Raw genomic sequence first — 24,993 nt, forward strand, 5'->3', positions numbered from 1 at the left:
ACGCGGAGCTGCCATGGTGCAAAGAAAAAGTGCGCGCAACACATGCGAAGTGTTGCGAACCGCACAAGAAATCTTGCAACCATGGCCTTACGCGGAGCCGCCATGGTGCAAATAAAAAGTGCGCGCAACACATGCGAAGTGTTGCGAACCGCACAAAAAATCTTGCAACCATGGTCTTACGCGGAGCCGCCATGGTGCAAAGAAAAAGTGCGCGCAACACATGCGAACTGTTGCGAACTGCACAAAAAATCTTGCAATCATGGACTTACGCGGAGCCGCCATGGTGCAATGTACGGGCAACACATGCAAAGTGTTGCGCAACGCACTAAAAATAAGATTACCAACCAATCATAGTTATTGTGCAAAATGGGTTCGCAAAGAGGTGCACAAATGACTGGGCGAATTACTGCGTAAATCTCCGTGCAAGATATACACATAAACCCGTGAGAATACACGTAAAGAACCACGTAAATGTGCATGAACACATAATAAGTGAGACGTATATTATCCCTTGCGTAATTACCTCTGACTATGTCATAAAGGATAAACATAGTATCCAACTTATAATTTAATAAGTGAATATATTGCTCATCAAAACTAGTCCTTGTATCAATACTAATTATAAATGATAGAAAGAAGGCATGAGATTTTGATATATATTCACTATCTGTAAATAAAAAAGGGGTAGGTTACATATTGTGAACACAAAACGAAGTATAAAATATGTGCAGATTCTACCTCATTCCTCCTATTATCAATTTATCAATTATTATTAATTATATATGATAAAATTGATCCCAATCTTGGTAAATATGCCGACCCATTAATTGATTATAAAATCAACTTAATAATTACAATCAATTAGTAAATCTGGGTAGCTATGCAAATCGTTAACTAATATAACGTGATATCCCAATATCTTTTGGCAGTTGTACGTTACTTTATAAAAGTTGTACATTTTACCAAAAACATGAAAACTGAATAACTTTTTATGATATTAATGAATCGATTATGAACAAAAATTGGCAATCAAATGGCGTGAAACCCACTTGGTTTATCATTACCTTCAGCGGTTAAAAAAAAAATTCCGTCATCCCAATATAAACGTGTTCAATCCATTTATACATTACCCCATGACCCGGACCGCAAGAATATTGTGACGGCAATTGCCAGATTAACTCAGCCGTTTGATAGATTTGTAAGCAAAAAAGTTGCCGGCGATCATCGAGTACCGGCAGCAATCGAGCGCAACCGCGTCGATTTCACCGATGACGATTGAATAAAAAACTTTCATGGTGGTTATAAGGTCATGAGATCTGAAAAGATTCATTTTTATTTATTTGATACTTGTATGATTTAAAAAACCCACGACAGAAGTATTATCATCTTTTTAACTCATGTATACAAGATCTAGAGGTATTGTGATTAACTGATATAAACTTTGAACCACAAATTAGACTACACGTTAATACGTGTTAATCTCTAGATTATCAACGTAACGAAACAAAAGTAAACTAACAGCCGTTGGATTGATGGATGAATGCAAGATATGTTCTAGCTCTCAATGAAAGCACCACTTGATCAAGCATATCTCTGCCTAGGATAGAAACACGCTTGAGTGCAATAGAGGAGGGTTTTATTGGTTCAGCGGCGTTAACCTCCGGTCCGGATACCATGATAACCCTAGCCGAGATGATGATCTCGGGAGGGTGGCTAAGGGCTGACCGCCGGCCAATGGCGGCGCCGATTGGCGGCAAAGGGGAAAAACCCTACGAGGAGTCGTAGGTAAAAACCCTAGTGTAGATTGTGTTCCTCAAATGCTTAGATTAACCCTCTATTTATAAGAGGGAATTAGGGTTTGAGGAGGAAGACTTGACCGCGGCCCATGGACCAAGCCCAATTACTCAGTCCGATGGGCTCCGCACATCATCAGGTGCGAGTGTGAGTGTTATGCCTCTTTCATTATATAAGAGATTAGGAGTAGGTGATTTAAGTCCAACAGAGATGAGTGTTCGACTCTTTGATCAAACCATTAGGCACCCAGTTGGAATTGCTAACAACCTACCCGTTCAAGTAGGTAATTTAACCTTTCTAGTCGAATTTATTGTCATTGACATAGAAGAGGACTCAAACGTTCCTCTAATTTTAGGTCGACCATTCTTAGCGTCCACCGGAGCGTTATTTGATGTAAGAAAAGGTAGAATGAAACTTAGTAATGATGAAAAATCGATCACCTTTGTGAGTCATAAATCTAAATCTCCACCAACCAAAACCATTGAACCGATGAAAACGATCGATGAGAAGCATATTGTTTTACCAACTCCAACGGTAGTGCTTAGCAATAATAAAATGCCTAAGTGTGGGAAAGATGAAGTAACACCTAATGATGACCTGATAACAAAGAACCCCATTGTTGATACGAAATTAAATGACCCCGTTATAAATAGTTCAATGAAGAAACTTATTAAACGGATTCGCGATGCTAGAACCAAGGGGAACTTTAAGTTATGCAACCTGTTAGTATCCAATCTATCGCCTAAAGAAAAGGCGAAACTAGTTAAATTTGTGGACATTACACAGGAATCCGACCAATGACTTAAAGCAAAAGTCACAGATATGCAAGTTGATTATGGTCCAAGAGAAATTGACGATGAAGTTAATCACAATTTCGACACCACAGCTACCTAAGTGTGGGGAGATTCAAATGTTCTAAAAGGAAAACGCTGTCTAGAGTTAGTTGTTCTGTTCTCGTGTAGTTCCCAGAATAGAATTCGATTGGTCTTTTCCACTAGCAGACACTAAAGAACAAGTTTTCTCCCCCCATTCTGAATTTTTATTTTATAGGTTTTGAATAAAATTAATATGCATTTTTAAATTTAAGTTTTGTGTGAATTTAAAAACAAAATTTACTTTATTTCATTAAGTTTAAAAAATAATTTCTAAAATTTGTCGTAAGTTAAAGACTAGATCATAGAATCGAAATTGCTTTACCCGAGGGCGGGGAGAAAAATTTTGTTATCATTCTTTTTAATTTTATTGATCTAAAGTATACAAAAAAAATTAAAAAAAAACCCAAAAACCTATGATTTTAAAACAATCACTTTAATGACAAATTTTAAATTTTGACGAGGGACGGACTAGGTAAACATACTGAAACTACCTAAAGTAAAAGGAAACAAAATTTTAAAAAAATTATTCATTTAAATTGTTTTAATAAATAAAGGTTTTATAAAAAAATATAATAAAAATATTATGTATGTTTGTAGTTTATCTTATGTACAAAATAGGGTAAAACAGCGCACTTTCAAAGACTGACATTAAGTTCTGCAAAAGCTACTAATTTTGACGACAAGACGCAAAATATCAAATGTGATATAAAATAATATGTTTGCAAACTCGGTATTTTTAATCACTTTTCTGCACTAATCACCCTCATGAATTTATAATTATAGTCTGATTTCATGCAAATGAGGGCATTGCATGATCTCAAGTGTGGGGAAGGGTTATAAATTCTCTCAGGTTTACACTTAGTTTAATTGCCAAATTTTGTGAAAATTTGAAAAATTTTCAACTAAAAGAATTCAAAATCATGTTTATACATATTTATGAACGATAAAACTAGGTGATAATACCGAAATTATTGTTACCTCGGAGAGAACATAAATGGAGAAACAACCCAAAACGTTAGAATTCATTTAAAATGGAATAGAGGAGAATAAAAAGGCAAAGAAAAAAATAAATAAAAGCCAAGTGTGGGAAGAATTTACCAAGTTATTTAAAACACATATCACATATGTTTTACAAGATTATTACAGGTACTTTTGTTTTAGACGATTTTAATCAGTTTTACCTAATTTACTGTAATATATATTTGAAAGAAAGATGGATCTGCACGATGAATCAATTCCATCATTAAAAGGAAGTAAGTCTTCCGAAAAATACACGCGCTTCTTGATTTAGGTCAGGAAGTTGTCGTCCAGACCAGCTGTAGGTTGACGAAAAATCTAGAAAAGTCATCTCTAAAATCAACAGGAAATCCACGGACCTCAGCATTAAACAGGGTCGCCAAGTGGTCAGACTTATCCTAACCATGAGAGGATCTGTCTCGTAAAATGGGGAGGGCGCCGTGCAAATTAGCTTGATAAGACTAATGAATCAGACCCCCAGAAAGGATAATCTCCTTAAAGATTAAAAATCAGCTTTTAAGCTTGATATTACTCAATCCTTGAGATTGACTTTAAAGATTGAGAATTCAAACTCATGGAATTCAATGATATCTAAACTCGAGCTTAAACGAGAAAATATTTTGATCAAATTAAAACCGATTTGTTTTCTGAAAACCCATTTTCAATGCGTTCATTAACATTGAACGTAAAATCCTAAGAATTCACCGGAATTCATTAGGTCACCTGAACCAAATCGGGTGTCAACCGTAAGAACGGTGGTTGCATAGCATGGTCGAAGACAGGACCTTGTGCCAGACTGAAAAACTATAGGGTGATCTTTACTATTGCTCCTACAAAGGATAGTAAATGCATCCGACACGATATAGACCATAATCAAAAGCATATCACGGGACATTGCCTTAACAGTTGCTTGTTCAACGCTTTCCTTTACAACCAAACGGTAGTTTACCGAAAGTTAATATACGGAGGAAGTATACTGGACGTTTTGCTTTCCCAATATAAGGTTAGCAAGTGGGTGACACAAAACCGCAAGTTTTGAGCTAAAATTTTAAAATTCGAAACCCACAAAACCCACAAAAACATTTTGCAAACACCGGTGAAGGGTTATTCCAGAAAACTTATCTAGGGTAAAAGCTAGAATGAATTTTCAAAAGATCAAATGTTTTCATAAAGATCCAATTTCCTTAAGGATCTAAATTTTCATAGTCATGTGGGACTGTAAACCACATTGTTACTATCATTGTTTATACCGCCGTATCAAAATCACTGATGTATAAAGTGTGAAAAAAAGTGATTCGAGTGAAGTGTGATTTTATTTCAAGTTCTGTATTGTTTGAGGACAAGCAACGTTCAAGTGTGGGGATATTTGATAGTGCTCCAAATGAACATATATTTAGGCACAATATCCTTCCAATATGTAAAGCTTTTAGTTGCAATTGTTCTATTTTTATTTAATATTCGTTTAAATAAATAAGTGCGAAGATAAAAGAAGAAAATGACGATTTGAAGACGCAAATGACCAAAAAGCTCAAATGTACAAGATATAATTCAAGTGGTTCCATTTATTGATAAGAAACGTCTAAAAATGACAAGAGTACGGGCCGTGAAACGCAAAGTACAAGATATTAAATAGTACGCAAGGACGTTCGAAAATCCGAAAACGTGACATGAACCAACTATCAACGCGTGACGCAACGGAGGTAAAATTACAAGTCAACAATGCACAAGAATATAATATAATATATAATTAATTATATAAAATTATATATATTATATTATATATTAAATAAATACGCGCAGCCCACGTTTAATTGAAGGATGTATGCTGGCCAGCCTGTCCATGCCATCGCATGGAAATAACAAAGGGAACCCATGCGATCGCATGGCTCCCAAACTCAGCTCACATCTATATAAGGCAGCGAATTGGACGAGTAATATACATCTTTTTCTTTTCCTTCTCTGTAAGAAACATATATATATATATATATATATATATATATATATATATATATATATATATATATATATATATATATATATATATATATATATATATATATATATATATTTATAATTTAAAGTTTAATTTAAGTTTAATAATAATTGGGTTATTGTAAGAAATGTTTTAAGGTTTTGTAAGTCGGAACTCTGTCCGTGTAACGCTACGCGATTAATCACCACTGTAAGCTATGTTCTTCCTTTTTAAATTAATGTCTCGTAACTAAGTTAATATTATGCTTATTTGAGCCGGAATAATCACGATGTTAGACTAAATATTATGACGGGGTTATTAGATTTTGTACCATAATTAAGGTTTGGACAAAAGACAGACACTTGTGGACATTGGACTATTGACTATTAATAGATAGGGGGTATTGTCTAATCGAATGACAACTCATTGGAACCTGTCGAACCTATCTTCAAATTAGTTAATCTAATAATTATTAAAATGATTATGTATGTTCTATTTAGTGACGTTTATACGACATCTTTACGATCATTTAATTAATTATTCGGGTTGGGTAATTGATTATTCATTGTAATCAAGTGGGTAAATTAATATTCATATCTCATTAAAACAGGGGTGGATTACATACAAGGATAATTGATGTAATTGTTAACAAATTATTAAAAGCTTGGATTACACGCAGTCGATAACCTGGTGTAATTATTAACAAAGTATTAAAACCTTGTTACAGTTTGAATCCCTAATTAGTTGAAATATTTGACTTCAGGAATAAGGTTAATTTGAAGAGCATTTTATAATTATGCCCGATGGACTATTATGGATAAAAACCAGATAGGTATCAAATAAACCAGGACAAAGGACAATTAATCCGGGTAACAATTAATTAAAATCAACACGTCAAACATCATGATTACAAAAGTTTAAATAAGCATAATTCTTTTATTTCATATTTCATCGTACCTTTATTTACTGTCATTTTAATTACTGCAATTTACTTTATTACAATTTAAATTCTGTCATTTATATTATCGTCATTTATCTTTACGCTTTATTTAAAATTGACAAACCGGTCATTAAACGGTAAAAATCCCCTTTTTATAATAATAATATTATATATATATATATATATATATATATATATATATATATATATATATATATATATATATATATATACAAATATAGTTTTAAAAATGTAGCGTTAAACTCAGCTAGCTCCCTGTGGAACGAACCGGACTTACTAAGAACTACACTACTCTACGATTAGGTACACTACCTATAGTGTTGTAGCAAGGTTTAGGTATATCCATTCTATAAATAAATAAATAACTTGTGTAAAATTGTATCGTATTTAATATTATTTCGTAACAAAAATAATAGTATTTCGTACTACACCTCGCACACATCAGTCCCCTTGGAGAATTAATCGAGTTCCAATTCCAATGCAAGGTTGATTCAGTTCATAACATTATGTCTTTTATAGTCGCGTCTATTACAGGTTCTAGTCCATATAGCCTTACGAATTTATCCTTTAACATCATGTTATCGATCCAAAAATCCTCCCAAAAGCTGTATTTTCCATGTCACCTATTACTTTGACGAAAAAACTTGTGAATAGGATTCCACAACTCTTGATGTCATGAAGTGCGTAAACAATACTTGACCAAATGCTTCCCGAGGGAGGCTAATTAGGTTCACGATCAGATGATAGTCAGCCACACGACCATATATTCTTTTAATGATTTTAACCCACAATGACCCTCGTTTATTTTTGAAACGCCACCATAGTTTCTCAAGTAAAGTGAGATTTTTATTTTGAATCACCTAATGTTTAACCCCCATCCCCATAAGGTAGGAGAATAGTATTCCACTTAACCTATGCAATTTTATTTCCCGAACCCATCCCATCCCAAAAGAATATATTTAGAAGCGACTTAACGAGAGTGACACGACCACCAAAATACATCGATCTAGCTTTCCATTTTGAGAGCTTCTTTTCAAAATTGTCGATAACTAACGTCCAATCCATTAACTTCTTCATTTTAGAGCCATCGGGAAGGCCTAAAATGAAAGGTGAACTCCCTACTTGACAACCAATGTTTTTCGACATGTTAGTTATTTCGGTGTTGAAACACCAATAACAGACAATTAACTCTTATGATTGTTATTTTCAAAACCGAAGTCAACTCGAAGCATCTAAGTAGCATTGTTAGATTTTCTACATTGGCCCTACTCCAATCCCCGAAGAAGATTGTATTATCGGCGTACTGTAGGTGTGAAATTAAAATCTTTTCCATGCCAAGGTCCACACCTTTAAATAGGCCCCTTTGAACCGCGTTGTTAGTCAGTAAGTTCAAGCTCTCAGTTACTAAAATGAATAGGAAAGGTGACAAATGTTCACTTTGCCTAACCCCCTACCAAGCGTGAATTCATGGATGGGCAAACTGTTAACCCAAATCGATAAGAAGTTGATTTCAAACTTTCTATTATTATATCTTAATTTTTTGACTTATCACTATTATTGGGCCAATTACTACTCCGTATATTGGAGTATTGGGCTACTATACTTTGTGGAAGGATAATTGCAACTTTTTTATATAAATCGAACTTGTATAATTTGGTGAGTATAATTGCATTTGAAGATAACTTTTGTTGATGTTTAAAGGTGCCAGTTTTAGAATTTTAATATCATAGTTTTGATGTCAAATGTATGGAAATCAAAGTCTACTCCTTATTAAGTAAAATTACAGTTCAAGAAAATTTTAGTATCATAGTTGTGATACAAACTTTTGTTGATGTTTCATGGTTTTTAGTAATTCTCTTCTATTTCATGGTTCTGATGCTTTGTAGTTTTAGAATAAGCGGTAGTGTTTGGTAGTTGTTAGTGGGATTTATTTGGTGTTTGGGACGTATTTTCGGATGGTGTGCTCGGTTGATGGTGGTCTTGCATTTGGCTCAAGTAACACAGACGATTGATCGACAACTGTGTTTATCACAATAGCAAAAAGTTTATAAAACTAGGAAAATTACAAAAAAAAAAATATGGTATTGGTGCCATAAAGCCCAGTGTTGTTATATGGTTGTTAGTCGCGTGTGTTGAATTTTTGGCAGGGCATGTGTATTTTGTTATTTCAAGTAGATTTTTCGTTTCGATAAGGTCGATACAATTGGTACGGGGTTAGACGTTGGATCTATCCAAATAGACCAAATATGTAACATCCCGCCTTTTTCCGTTTACCTTCCGTTATGTTATTTTAAAGTCCGTTATATAATTATAACATCTTCCGCTAATACGCGTTTTAAATTATCTCGTTTAGGTAATTCACGCACCCGATTCAAACTTGAGGGACTAAACTCACAAAGATGCCAAACATTTGACTAGGTCAAGGGTCAAACCCTTCCTCCTCCATTCATTCATCCTCCTCTTTCTCTAATACTCCCATTCTTTTTCTCTCAAACAACCAAACAATGAATCATCATCTATTTTGAATCAGCATCAACTAAAACAAATTACATATTCGAAATCCTTGCATCTTCCTCTTCGAATCTATACCAATCTCATTACATTTGGGTAACTTTCTAAAAATACTAGAATTTGTGTTCTTGATGTTTTTAACTTATAGAAGTGTTAGTTAGTGTCTATGGCTCAAGTCTAACATGAATATGTGATTTATATGCTCGATTTTGTTATTTTAATTAACTAGCATGAACTTGAAGTTTGGTGTGTTTAATCTTGGGATTTGGTTGCCTAAATGTTGTTAGATGTTAAAAGTGCATGTATTAAATGTGTTACTAGCATCACTAGCTTCAATTTGATGTGTAGGTTGACTTGGAAAGACTCCATTAACATGATTGATGAAATTATGATTTGAGTTAGGGTTTGATAGAAGTAAAATGGACTTTTGATGCATCAAATGCTTTACAATATTGGTTGTAAGTGTTTAGTTGTATTGTATGCATAATTACCTACGAAACGGCGTATTAGATATGTGCATTTAATTCCCGAATCATAAATGTGCAATTATGAACTTGAATGTCATAAATGATTGGCATTTAATGCGTTTTTGGTTGATGTAAATGATGAATTGTTTGATGAAAGGTGTTTAGTTGTTTTCCTCATCAAAATACCTTTCCGATGATATAAGATACATATTTTGATTGTTTGCGAGTCATAAATTGGGATTGTTTGGTTTTGGTTCGTGCACTTGTGTGTTTTCAGCAAAGCAGGTCTGTGCACTAATCTGGACGCCGTCCAGATTCTTGGACGCAGTCCAGGCCTTCACATCTGGACGCCGTCCAGCCAATCTGGACGCCGTCCGGATGAACTGCCAGGTTCTGATTTCGTTGGTCGTTTACCATTTAATTCTAACTATGCTATGCACCTCCGATTCACATGTAACTTGTTCTAACATACTTATATATGATTAAAAACCTTAGAAAAAAATTGGGGACCCGACCCGAATGTGTTGACTTTTTTGTTGACTTTGACCCTACCAAAGTTGACCTTTGATCAAACTTAACCAATTACTTATGCAATCATTCTAACTTGCTCTTATACTTGTATCTTGCATGAAACTTGACAAATTTGATTCGCATGCTAATTAATCGAGTCGTAATGAGCCATAGGACTAATTCAACAACTTTAACACATCGTGTTTACCGTTATTGATACAACCTACTAGTTTAGGTCAAGACTAGCAATTGTCCTTGCACACGTTTACTTGTGAAGTACCTTATTACTCGTGCACTCAAGGTGAGATCATAGTCCCACTTTTACTCTTTTAAACTTACATTTGGGATGAGAAAAACATAAACGTTTCGATTAACATAGTGAACACAAGTATGAAAACAAACATTCTACGTACGAGTTAGAACACAAATCCTCAATTCGATTATCATTAGTTACACTTACCGGGTGTAAGCGAGAACTTATGTTGTATGGCCATATGGGTTTGACAAACCCTCATTCGGACGGTTCGCTACCGTTATGCGGATGAAATATATTTTCGAGAAACAGTGTATGTTCTAACACTATTTGTGATGGGGTAATGTTAGTTAAGCATTGATAATTAGGTGCTCGTGATAACAACTTTTAGAATGTTCTTACTATTACTTCAACGTTATAAATCTTGTGGTTCAACTTACTTGCGTACGCACTTACTAAACCTATGATTTCACCAACGTTTTCGTTGACAGATTTTCTATGTTTTTCTCAGGTCCTTGAACGATATGTGTTACATGCTTCCGCTCACTATTTTGATACTTGCTTGGATGTCGAGTATACATGCATACATGGAGCATCTTTTGACTTTACATTTAAACTGTGTCGCATAGGTTTCATTTGTACGTAAAACGTTGTAACGTCACTAGTTATTGAACTACTTTTTGTAAACTTAAAACATCTTTACATTTGAAATGAATGCGACATATTTTGGTCAAACGTCATTTTAAAGACTTATGATCACGTAATGGGACCTAAGCAGACGGCGTCGTCAATGACGATTTTGTCGGGTCGCTACAGATGGTATCAGAGCATTGGTTGTAGGGATTTAGAGTTCATTAGTGTCAACCCCGAGTCATAGAGTACATTAGTGAGTCTAGACTACAACCGGCATATAGACTTAAAGTAGGAATTACTTGACTACTTGTTCATTTATACTCAAACTCTTCTATTCATATCTAAATTTTATCTCATCTTAATCTCACGTTGTTTAATTTTGTAATGACCCGGAAATTTCTGACCAAATTTAAACCTTAATCTTTATATGTTTCCGACACGATAAGCAAAAACCCTAAAACAGAGTCTAGGAAGTTTGAAATCTATGTTCAGATAATCAGTTACCCTTTGACCATGCCCGACGATTCACGAACCATTATTTGAAAATAGTTAAATATATATATAATTCGGCTGCATTACTGTGTTATTAAGATTCACATGTTTCATTTATATCATATTATAATTAAGATAATATGTATATATACTGTTAAATTTATATCCGTGATTCAATAGGTAATTGAATTGAATATGGTACTGTATATGCAAGATTCAATTGAGATTACTGTGTCATTATTTTGTCTGCTTACTTCCTATCATTTCTATTTATATTAGAGATATACATGTAGATAAGCACACTAGAGGGTACACACAAACACATATCATCCGCAACCTACCTATCTCCTTCTTCTTATTCTACAAACGGCAGTTACCATTACCAAGAGTTACCACTCGCCACTATCTACACCTTTTACCACCTTCGATCTCTTCTCATGAAAACCGCCACCTATCGTCTCCAAGAAACCACCGTTGTCTAAAACCATCTTCCTTACTTTACAACTCCATCATCGAACCACCATGAAACCATCATCACCTTTTAACACAATCACCACCACCTACGGTTAACCATCATCGTGAACATCACCTTGAAACCCCATCACCATGCCAAACAATCGCTTACTGTTTCTGTTTAGCTAAATATGAACAACCTCATCATCAAATTATTCGCAGGTATTAATTCTGTTGAATTTTCATTCTATTCACGAACCAAACCACCATCCTCAATCTCTTTTACTACTAGAACCTTCCTGTTTCGTGATCAAAGTATACATCAAACCCGATGTATATATCATTGTGAGTTGGTTACTATACTTTATATTGTTTTTAGTTTGATCAACGAAGATCTCAAACATCATCATCCTAGCTACATACTGCTACAATACTCTTGTTTCTGTTTTGCAAAAATCACGTAAACCACTTGTATTCCTGCTGTGTTTACAGCCGTAACCCACAGCCCAAACCACCACTTTTTGTTAATCAAGAACCACCAAATCAAGGACCTATCGAACCCTCACCAACTTCCACCTCCTCTCTTCAACCCAAACATCATCATTCGAAAACACCTTCGCCACCACCTTCGCTATTTGTTTCTATTTTTACTACTACTTTTATTTTCTGTTAACAAATCCCAAACACAATCATAAATCACGATTACTATTTTTTGCTGCTGTTGAACCTTATTCTCCTGTCGAGCTTTTTAACAAAAGGTGAGGGGTAGGATACTTGCACAATCTAAAATTTTGCCAAGTTGATTATAGAATAATAATATATGGCATTTTATCAAATAGTCTTGTGGGACAAATGAGGCTTCAAGGCCGACCAAGATGGGTCACCAATATTGACGTTCACAATTTTTTTTTTAGTAATTGCGTATGATTATGACCATATGGATAATGAATACAATAATTGATGGTGGAAGATGATGAGTTAATGATGGCTTGATGATGCGATAACAATAATAATTGTTGAAGTCTTATTTCTGTTTAATTTATTTCCTGACGTCAAGACACAATAAATGGACTGGATACCCGAATATATTTTGGGCTTTAAACGAGGGAGATGTTGGGCTAACTAGTGTTAGGATAACTTGGAACTTAGGACCGTATTTGTTGTGCCGCTGGACTGTGAAGCCAGCTCACGTTTTCTCTTCTTTCGGACTGAGCGAATGATCAATGAGTGATAGGGACGGGATGATAATAATGAAAGAGATACAATGATTATGATGATAATTAGATGATTTATGGCAACGATTGTGTTGATAATGATGAAGTTAACATCGTAAGATGATGATGATGTAAGGTTAATGATAAAGATGTAAATGGGTTTGTATTAAGAAGTGGTAGAAATTTAAGGTTAAAGGAAATTAATGAACATATTGAAATAGAAATGATTAAGCAGAACCAATGTCTAGGAGTTGTCGGGTTAACAAGTGGTCCTGGGTTCGAGTCCCAGAAGAGACAGTAATTTTTTTAAGCCGATTTTCCTAAGGTAGTTCATTCCCATTTAAGTTTTATTATTATTATTATTACCATTTTCATTATTATTATTACTATTATTATTACTATTATTATTATTATTAAATATTAATTAAGTTTTATATAATAAATAAACATATATTTTTTTTCATAATCATATATATAAAAATATTAATTAATTATCTAAAATATATAAAAATAGTTATAATTAAACTATTTATTAATACAATGTACAAATTATTAAGTATAGTAATATTAATATACAAACTTGTTAATTGTTATTACGTGATTTTAATATATATATAAAACCTGATATAGGTTCGGGAATCCGAGGCCAACCCTACATTTGCTCAATGATGTTATATGTATTTTTACTACAAAATACATTAGGTGAGTATATAGTCCCTTTTAAACTTTAAATATTTTGGGCTGAGAATACATGCGCTGTTTTTATAAATGATTTACGTTATGGACACAAGTGATCAAAAATATAAATTCTACGTTGAGTTGTACCATGGCATATCTCTTTATACTTGGTAGCTAATATTTACGTGAGGAGCGTAAACGCGAATCCTGTTGATAGATCTATCGGGCCTGACAACCCCAACCGGGCTGGACGACCAGTTTTAAACGGTTGCACAGTACTTCGTTTCGTTACTACACTTGGTACGGTGTAGGGTTTATTTAAGAATATGCTGCTGTGATTTAAATGTTAAGTATGGTTACCAAGTGCTCAACGACTTTTCATACACGAGGAGTGTATTATGTATAAACATGAAATCTTGTGGTCCATAGTTATTACGCTGCTAGCATCAAACATATATATCTCACCAACTTTATGTTGACATTTTAAAGCATGCTTATTCTCAGGTACGAATTAAGTCTTCCGCTGTGCATTTGCTCATACTAAAGACATTACTTGGAGTCGATCATCGCAATGGAACCAAATGTTGAAGATATCGTCCGGATGGATAAGGACGGGTCTTTACAGGTGGTATCAGAGCGTTGGTCTTAGCGAACCAGGTCTCCCATTAGTGTGTCTAACTGGTAGACGTTACGATACATTAGTGAGTCTGGACTTTGACCGTGTCTGCCTGTCAAAAGATTTGCTTATCATATCTTGTCGGAAAACATCTACTTATCATCCTTAAGGAATTGTCTGCTTATCATTCTTAAGTCTAGACACGTCTTACTGCATTTAGTGCATCGATAGTGTATAGACAAAAATCATATCTTAGTGTACCTGATAATTCATATCTTAACGCATCTGTAGACTTGCCTGACATATGCCGTAAATTCCTCTATAGTCTACGAAATCTTTAGTAATATATATAGATATTCTATATAGTTTGAATATCATCCGAAATCCGAAAATCATTTCACATCGAAGATCCATTCCATCCACCAAATTGCCCTTTTCAACCTGAAGTGCTTACCGGCGAACCTGTTCGAGAAACCATTTTCTCTCCCCTTATTCTGAGTATTTCATCACCATTACATACTATCCCATATTTCGAATTTTATTCATTCGCTCGCTTCAACCGTCAATCATCTCGTAGTACTAGAAGAAGTTAACGAACTACGCGCTCGTGTGACGACTTTGGAGAACCTGGTGCGAAGATTACGAACACCAGCAGCCGCACCAGCAGCATAATCAGTACCACCATCATCGACGTCGACAGTACCCAAGGAATATTTAAAATTCACATTAACAAGTTACACTGTACATTTTTCGAATCTGATTCAACGGTCATTTATCATCCTATTTACAACCACCGATATTCATATCCGTTCACCCCGGAAAAACCATTTTCATTCAAATTTCATATTTGGATTTTGACCTATCGGAATCCAACAAGTGGCATAAAGAAGAAAACATTGGACAAAATAAAAGTTGTTAGAAACAGACGAATTAACTAAAATGAAATATTGTTAGGAATCCACGCTAACTGTTCCTAGCTAACTGTTCCCGGCTAACATTTAATTTATCGCAATTTACATTCTCGCAATTTTAATTTCTGCACTGTACATACTGTCGGGACACGTATGCAAGGTTTCGACTTATCATATCGACCCATCTATATATATATTTCGGAACAACCGCAGACACTCTATATGTGAAGGTGGGAGTTGGCTATACAGGGTCGGAGTTGATTCCAAAATATATATATACTTTGAGTTGTGATCGACACCGAGACCGGTACACGGGTCACGATACGTATTAATATTATATAATAAATTATATATGAATATGTTGAACTATTGGACTGTTGGACTGTTAATTTTGGACAATTAAAATGAGTTAAAATGCTGATTATATATATATGAAACTAAACAATTCTTCAAGTTTGCCACTTGATTCTATTTTAAACCTCATTCGTATCTTGACGATTACAATTCGCATTCACAACTTTTCATGATTCTTGAAAACACCTCGATCGAGAAGTTGAACCAGCCGCATCTCGTCTATGGAAGAAAGATTCATGCATACAGTTATGCACCTGAAAAACTTTCAAAACCGAAGTTATAGTTAAAACCTATCCGTGTCGAATTCCTTATCATTCATTAGCAAAAACAACCATACGATTCCTTTTCAAGAAGCTAATTTTGTCACAGCTCCACTTCGACTTCTCAGTGAGACTACTCCTATTATAACCTCGATATTTATACCTTGTCCTTTCGCCGTCGTTACCGGAGAACCTTTTATATTTCACAACATCAACAGCAGATGTACCAGCAACTCGTTATCTTTTTGGCGAAATCCGCAATTGGTATTTTGAAAATCTCATAGAAATTCTCCCAGTTATACCGAAAACATCTATCCCTAAGAATTACATATTTCGAATGTGAAGTTTCTTAAAAACACCCTGAACTATGAAGTAGTTCTTGAAATGCTAATGAAGCAGCAAAAACTGTAAATGACTTTAACAGTCAAAAGTTTGACGATAAAATACAGTATGTTGGTAAAGCTCAGAAAAAGAGAAGGATGGAAACTGGAAAACGAATTAAGCAAAGTATGAAGGAGGCTGTGGACAAATCACAAAGAATAAGTTTGACTTCAAAGAATCCAAACGATTCAGTGCCTGCTGAAGCCGTTAGTAAGAACCCTACTCCTTATTCTACACATTTCCAGATGATATTCTTCATCATCATCTTATCCTAGATATTATAAGATATCTTCATATTTTCCGTTATACATGTTTTTCATATTCCTGGAGATATTTTCATAACTATTATACGAGATCATTTATCTCTCCGTAATGTCTGCAATACAACACAAAAGAAACTGTGAAACCTCCGAATTTAAAATATGAATGTTTTGAAGTAGTGTTGGGAACTGATGCATGAATTAGTATAATATAATGGAACTTGATCAACTTCATTATATTACAGTAAGACATGTTGAGTTTCTAATGGAATGTGATGATTCACAGTACCACCATCATGTGCTATGTTACACGGCTCTTACATTCTATCCAATCTCCAAACACATTAGGAACATATCACCTTGATAGTTCTATCTTTCCAGAATATTCTGGTAATTCGACAATTCGAAACTATTCCATTACTATTTCTTTCTAAGAACATTAGCTATGTTCATTCCAAATTTCATACCTACGAATTCCGGACTATTGCTCGCTTGACTCAAGGACGGGAAGAAGAAATGAAGGGACAAAGCCCCGCAATAGAAATTGGGGTAAAAATCACAGCAAATAGTAGGAGATATTAACTGTGGATGACAATGATTATAGAAGACAGAAGCAGGAGCATCAAAGTATAAAGGAAGATATAAAACCCAACCACCACCCAGAATTTACAAACCGTGTATATCGATGCAGATAGCAATATAAAGACACGGGAAAATTAGAAACACTATAAACACAAGGGTATAGTAGAAGTAAATAGATTCTTCTGGTGGTAGATGAAAAAGAAGAATGACAGATGTGAAAATTAAGAGTATATCAAGGATCAGAATGGGATGAAGCATATTGACAAATGTCTTAAAATAGGAATTAAGGAGAAAGAGTAGAAGATGTGAGTTGAGGAAAATAAGGAAACGAAGGGGTGAATTTATAGAAAAATATCCGATAGAGAGATCGAAACAGATTGCCACATTAAATCAAAGAAGATCCTGATCGTCGAAGAGCCAAATCTTATTACGTAAGATTTTCACTAAATCCCTTAAAATCCGGAAATCAATCCTAATCACGTCATCGGTTAAAACAATTCCATATTTACTCATTTCCCTCTTTTGTGATAGCTTCACTCGTGCGCTTCACATGATCAAATCGTTTTATCTATATCTCTCAATACTGATAAAGCTCCATTATTACCTCATACTTGTCATGAAAACATTCCTATTGTATCTATGACAACCTCTACCAAATTTCGGGGACGAAATTTCTTTAACGAGTGGGTACTGTAACGACCCGGAAATTTCTGACCAAATTTAAACCTTAATCTTTATATGTTTCCGACACGATAAGCAAAAACCCTAAAACAGAGTCTAGGAAGTTTGAAATCTATGTTCAGATAATCAGTTACCCTTTGACCATGCCCGACGATTCACGAACCATTATTTATAAATAGTTAAATATATATATAATTCGGCTGCATTACTGTGTTATTAAGATTCACATGTTTCATTTATATCATATTATAATTAAGATAATATGTATATATACTATTAAATTTATATCCGTGATTCAATAGGTAATTGAATTGAATATGGTACTGTATATGCAAGATTCAATTGAGATTACTGTGTCATTATTTTGTCAGCTTACTTCCTATCATTTCTATTTATATTAGAGATATACATGTAGATAAGCACACTAGAGGGTACACACAAACACATATCATCCGCAACCTACCTATCTCCTTCTTCTTATTCTACAAACGGCAGTTACCATTACCAAGAGTTACCACTCGCCACTATCTACACCTTTTACCACCTTCGATCCCTTCTCATGAAAACCGCCACCTATCATCTCCAAGAAACCACCGTTGTCTAAAACCATCTTCCTTACTTTACAACTCCATCATCGAACCGCCATGAAACCATCATCACCTTTTAACACAATCACCACCACCTACGGTTAACCATCATCGTGAACATCACCTTGAAACCCCATCACCATGCCAAACAATCGCTTACTGTTTCTGTTTAGCTAAATATGAACAACCTCATCATCAAATTATTCGCAGGTATTAATTCTGTTGAATTTTCGTTCTATTCACGAACCAAACCACCATCCTCAATCTCTTTTACTACTAGAACCTTCCTGTTTCGTGATCAAAGTATACATCAAACCCGATGTATATATCATTGTGAGTTGGTTACTATACTTTATATTGTTTTTAGTTTGATCAACGAAGATCTCAAACATCATCATCCTAGCTACATACTGCTACAATACTCTTGTTTCTGTTTTGCAAAAATCACGTAAACCACTTGTATTCCTGCTGTGTTTACAGCCGTAACCCACAGCCCAAACCACCACTTTTTGTTAATCAAGAACCACCAAATCAAGGACCTATCGAACCCTCACCAACTTCCACCTCCTCTCTTCAACCCAAACATCATCATTCGAAAACACCTTCGCCACCACCTTCGCTATTTGTTTCTATTTTTACTACTGCTTTTATTTTCTGTTAACAAATCCCAAACACAATCATAAATCACGATTACTATTTTTTGCTGCTGTTGAACCTTATTCTCCTGTCGATCTTTTTAACAAAAGGTGAGGGGTAGGATACTTGCACAATCTAAAATTTTGCCAAGTTGATTATAGAATAATAATATATGGCATTTTATCAAATAGTCTTGTGGGACAAATGAGGCTTCAAGGCCGACCAAGATGGGTCACCAATATTGACGTTCACAATTTTTTTTTTTTAGTAATTGCGTATGATTATGACCATATGGATAATGAATACAATAATTGATGGTGGAAGATGATGAGTTAATGATGGCTTGATGATGCGATAACAATAATAATTGTTGAAGTCTTATTTCTGTTTAATTTATTTCCTGACGTCAAGACACAATAAATGGACTGGATACCCGAATATATTTTGGGCTTTAAACGAGGGAGATGTTGGGCTAATTAGTGTTAGGATAACTTGGAACTTAGGACCGTATTTGTTGTGTCGTTGGACTGTGAAGCCAGCTCACGTTTTCTCTTCTTTCGGACTGAGCGAATGATCAATGAGTGATAGGGACGGGATGATAATAATGAAAGAGATACAATGATTATGATGATAATTAGATGATTTATGGCAACGATTGTGTTGATAATGATGAAGTTAACATCGTAAGATGATGATGATGTAAGGTTAATGATAAAGATGTAAATGGGTTTGTATTAAGAAGTGGTAGAAATTTAAGGTTAAAGGAAATTAATGAACATATTGAAATAGAAATGATTAAGCAGAACCAATGTCTAGGAGTTGTCGGGTTAACAAGTGGTCCTGGGTTCGAGTCCCAGAAGAGACAGTAATTTTTTTAAGCCGATTTTCCTAAGGTAGTTCATTCCCATTTAAGTTTTATTATTATTATTATTACCATTTTCATTATTATTATTACTATTATTATTACTATTATTATTATTATTAAATATTAATTAAGTTTTATATAATAAATAAACATATATTTTTTTTCATAATCATATATATAAAAATATTAATTAATTATCTCAAATATATAAAAATAGTTATAATTAAACTATTTATTAATACAATGTACAAATTATTAAGTATAGTAATATTAATATACAAACTTGTTAATTGTTATTACGTGATTTTAATATATATATAAAACCTGATATAGGTTCGTGAATCCGAGGCCAACCCTACATTTGCTCAATGATGTTATATGTATTTTTACTACAAAATACATTAGGTGAGTATATAGTCCCTTTTAAACTTTAAATATTTTGGGCTGAGAATACATGCGCTGTTTTTATAAATGATTTACGTTATGGACACAAGTGATCAAAAATATAAATTCTACGTTGAGTTGTACCATGGCATATCTCTTTATACTTGGTAGCTAATATTTACGTGAGGAGCGTAAACGCGAATCCTGTTGATAGATCTATCGGGCCTGACAACCCCAACCGGGCTGGACGACCAGTTTTAAACGGTTGCACAGTACTTCGTTTCGTTACTACACTTGGTACGGTGTAGGGTTTATTTAAGAATATGCTGCTGTGATTTAAATGTTAAGTATGGTTACCAAGTGCTCAACGACTTTTCATACACGAGGAGTGTATTATGTATAAACATGAAATCTTGTGGTCCATAGTTATTAAGCTGCTAGCATCAAACCTATATATCTCACCAACTTTATGTTGACATTTTAAAGCATGCTTATTCTCAGGTACGAATTAAGTCTTCCGCTGTGCATTTGCTCATACTAAAGACATTACTTGGAGTCGATCATCGCAATGGAAGCAAATGTTGAAGATATCATCCGGATGGATAAGGACGGGTCTTTACAAATTTGATTGACACTCCACCTTGACTTAGTGAAGTAATGTCGAATACACATATGAATTAGGGTAATATAATTTCCGGGATTATATTACGGTGACTCATATGAACGTTCCGACATTATGACATAAAGAATTTAAGGCGGGTCAAGGAAAATTTTCTCTTTATCCTCATTCCATATCACGGTTAGTATTATTGAGAATACTAATCAACGATATTCTTGTGTTTTGAAGGAACAATGCCTCCTCGCCATGTACCACGCCATGAAACACCCGAACAAGCTCTACAACAAATGATAGCCACCGCCGTGGATGCGGCCATGGCCGGTCACTCATCCAAAAACAACCACAATAACAACAATCACAACAACAACAACAACAACAACAATGGAGCAGGTAACTCAAACGAGGGATGCTCCTACAAAGCTTTCATGGGGTGCAAACCTCATACTTTTGATGGGACCGGGGGACCGGTTATGCTCACCCGATGGTTTGAACAAACGGAAGCCGTCTTTAGCATAAGCGGTTGTCGGGACCAAGACAAAGTCAAATATTCCACCCACACTTTCGCCGGTATCGCTCTCATGTGGTGGAACACGTATGTACAATCGGTGGGTACCGATGAAGCCCACGCACTCTCTTGTTCCGACTTAAAGGAAAAGATGATCATCGAATACTTCCCACGTGAAGAGACTCGCAAGCTCGAACAAGAGCTAAGGACTCTAAAATCGGTCGGGAACGACCTCAAGGCTTATAATCAACGATTCACCGAGCTATCCTTGATGTGCCCAAACCTCGTGAACCCCGAGACTTTAAGGGTTGAACTTTACATGGATGGTCTTCCAAAGAGCATCAAACACGGGGTAATGTCATCCAAACCCACTAATCATCAAGAAGCTTTGAATATAGCCCGCAAATTAATAGAAACGGTGGACGAAATCGATGTACCGGCACCTAAAGCCGAGGATAAGTCGGGTAACAACAAAAGAAAATGGGAAGCCCCCCAATCAAGCAACAACAACTTCACCGAAAAGCCTATCACCTCCGACGGCAAGAAAAGTTATGCCGGAACCAAACCTTTTTGCAACAAATGCCACAAGCATCATTTTGGTGAATGTGGAATGCTAGTTTGCCACCGGTGCCAAGGAATTGGTCACATGGCCAAGGATTATAGAAATGTCGCCCCCGTCGCTCAAAAGGGGCCCAATGCACCAAAGGCGGTCACTTGTTACGGATGTGGCCAACAAGGTCATTATAGAAATGCATGCCCAAAGAAGAAAGATAACCCCAATACGCGTGGCCGAGCTTTCAACATTAACACCGAGGAAGCCCGAGATAACAATGAACTAGTCACGGGTACGTTTCTTCTCAACAATTACTATGTCTCTTGCTTATTCGATTCGGGTGCCGACAAGAGTTTTGTATCCAAGACTTTGACTCATTCTTTTAGGAATTCACCACTTCCACTAGATACTACCTATACCATTGAAGTGGCCAACGGCAAACTATTGAGTGCCGATAAATTTTATGGGGGGTGTACGTTAAACTTAATGGGTAAAGAGTTTGAAATTGACTTGATACCTATAGAACTAGGGAGCTTCGATGTAATCATTGGTATGGATTGTCTGGGCCAAAACGAAATCTCACATCCTTTATGATCTTAAAGCGATTCAAATTCCTATCGAGAATAGTGAACCCTTAATTGTCTATGGCGATAAGAGTTGCACCGGACTCAACCTCGTCTCGTGCCTTAAAGTTGAAAAGTACCTTCATAAAGGCTGTTTCGCGATTCTAGCCCACGTTAAGAAAGTTGAAACCGACGAGAAGCATATCGATGATGTGCCAATTGTTAGTGACTTTTTTGATGTATTTCCCGACGAATTTTCGGGACTTCCACCTCATCGACCGGTTGAATTCCAAATCGATCTTATTCCGGGAGCTGCACCCGTAGCACGTGCATCGTATAGACTTGCTCCATCCAAAATGCAAGAATTGCAAAGTCAAATTCAAGAACTACTTGACCGCGGTTTTATCCACCCTAGCCATTCACCATGGGGCGTTCCGATTTTATTCGTTAAGAAGAAAGATGGATCCCTACGAATGTATATCGACTATCGTGAACTAAATAAATTGACGGTTAAGAACCGATATCCTCTTCTACGCATCGATGACCTCTTTGATCAACTACAAGGATCTCGTGTATATTCGAAAATCGATCTCCGCTCGGGTTATCATCAATTAAGGGTTAAGGGGGAAGATGTCTCCAAAACCGCTTTCCGGACTGGTTATGGTAGTTACAAATTTCTTGTAATGCCATTTGGTCTCACTAATGCACCGACGGTGTTCATGGACCTTATGAACCGCGTGTGCAAGCCGTATCTCGATAAATTCGTTATTGTGTTCATCGATGACATCTTGGTCTATTCTAAAAGCGAATAAGAACACGAACAACACCTTCCACTCGTGCTCGAACTCTTGAGACAAGAACGACTCTATGCCAAATTCTCCAAGTGTGAATTTTGGTTGAAGGAAGTTCAATTTCTCGGTCATACCGTAAGCGACCAAGGTATTAAGGTCGATCCCGCAAAGATCGAAGCCATTAGGAAATGGGAGACTCCTACTACTCATACTCACATTCGTCAATTCTTGGGTCTTGCCGGGTACTATCGTAGATTCATCGAAAACTTCTCTTTGGTTGCACGTCCTATAACCGCGTTAACTCACAAGGAAAAGAAATTCATTTGGGCGACCGAGCAAGAATCCGCATTTCAAATCTTGAAGAAAAAGCTAACCACCGCTCCTATCTTGTCACTTCCCGAAGGCAATGATGATTTTGTTGTATATTGCGATGCCTCGAAACATAGTTTTGGGTGTGTATTGATGCAACGAAAGAAAGTCATTGCTTATGCCTCTCGACAACTAAAAATTCATGAACGGAACTAAACGACACATGATCTCGAACTCGGAGCAGTTGTATTTGCACTTAAAATGTGGAGACACTATCTTTATGGAACCAAGAGTACTATCTTCACCGATCACAAAAGCCTCCAACACATCTTCAACCAAAAGCAACTAAACATGAGACAACGACGGTGGATTGAAACCTTGAACAATTACGATTGTGAGCTTCGTTACCATCGTGTCCAAGCTTTAAACATCACCATCTACACCAATCTCAATAGCCAAATTCGTGTAGCCTAAGATGAGGCTCTCAAGGATGAAAACATCTCTCTCGAACACTTGAACGTCCTCACCTCTTGATTTGAAGTTAAAGAAACCGGACTACGATATTTCGCCGGAAGAATTTGGGTACCTAGTTATGGGGACCTACGAAGCCTTATTTTAGACGAAGCCCATAAGTCAAGATATTCGATTCACCCCGGTGCCAATAAGATGCACCACGACTTCAAAGAACAATATTGGTGGCCGAACATTAAAAGGGATGTCGCCATTTATGTGGGAAAGTGCCTAACTTGCTCCAAAGTCAAAGCCGAACATCAAAGACCGTCTGGATTACTTCAACAACCCGAAATCCCACAATGGAAGTGGGAGAGAATAACGATGGATTTTATCACAAAACTACCAAGAACGGCGAGCGGTTATGATACTATTTGGGTTATTGTAGACCGTCTCACCAAATCCGCCCACTTCCTAGCCATGAAGGAAACCGACAAAATGGAGAAACTTGCACAACTTTACATTAAAGAGATCATCGCCAGTCACGGTGTGCCCTTATCGATTATTTTCGACCGAGATGGCCGTTTTGTTTCTAGATTTTGGCGTACTTTACAAGAAGCGTTGGGAACGCGTTTAGACATGAGCACCGCACACCATCCGCAAACCGACGGACAAAGTGAACGCACAATTCAAACCTTGGAAGACATGCTACAAGCTTGCATTATCAATTTTGGAAAAACTTGGGACAAACACTTGCCTCTCGCCGAATTCTCCTACAACAATAGTTATCACGCGAGTATTAACGCCGCACCATTCGAAGCATTATATGGCCGAAAATGTCGTTCATCTCTTTGTT

This window comes from Rutidosis leptorrhynchoides, chromosome 8 (genome assembly GCF_046630445.1).
Source record: "Rutidosis leptorrhynchoides isolate AG116_Rl617_1_P2 chromosome 8, CSIRO_AGI_Rlap_v1, whole genome shotgun sequence".
Lineage (NCBI taxonomy): Eukaryota > Viridiplantae > Streptophyta > Magnoliopsida > Asterales > Asteraceae > Rutidosis > Rutidosis leptorrhynchoides.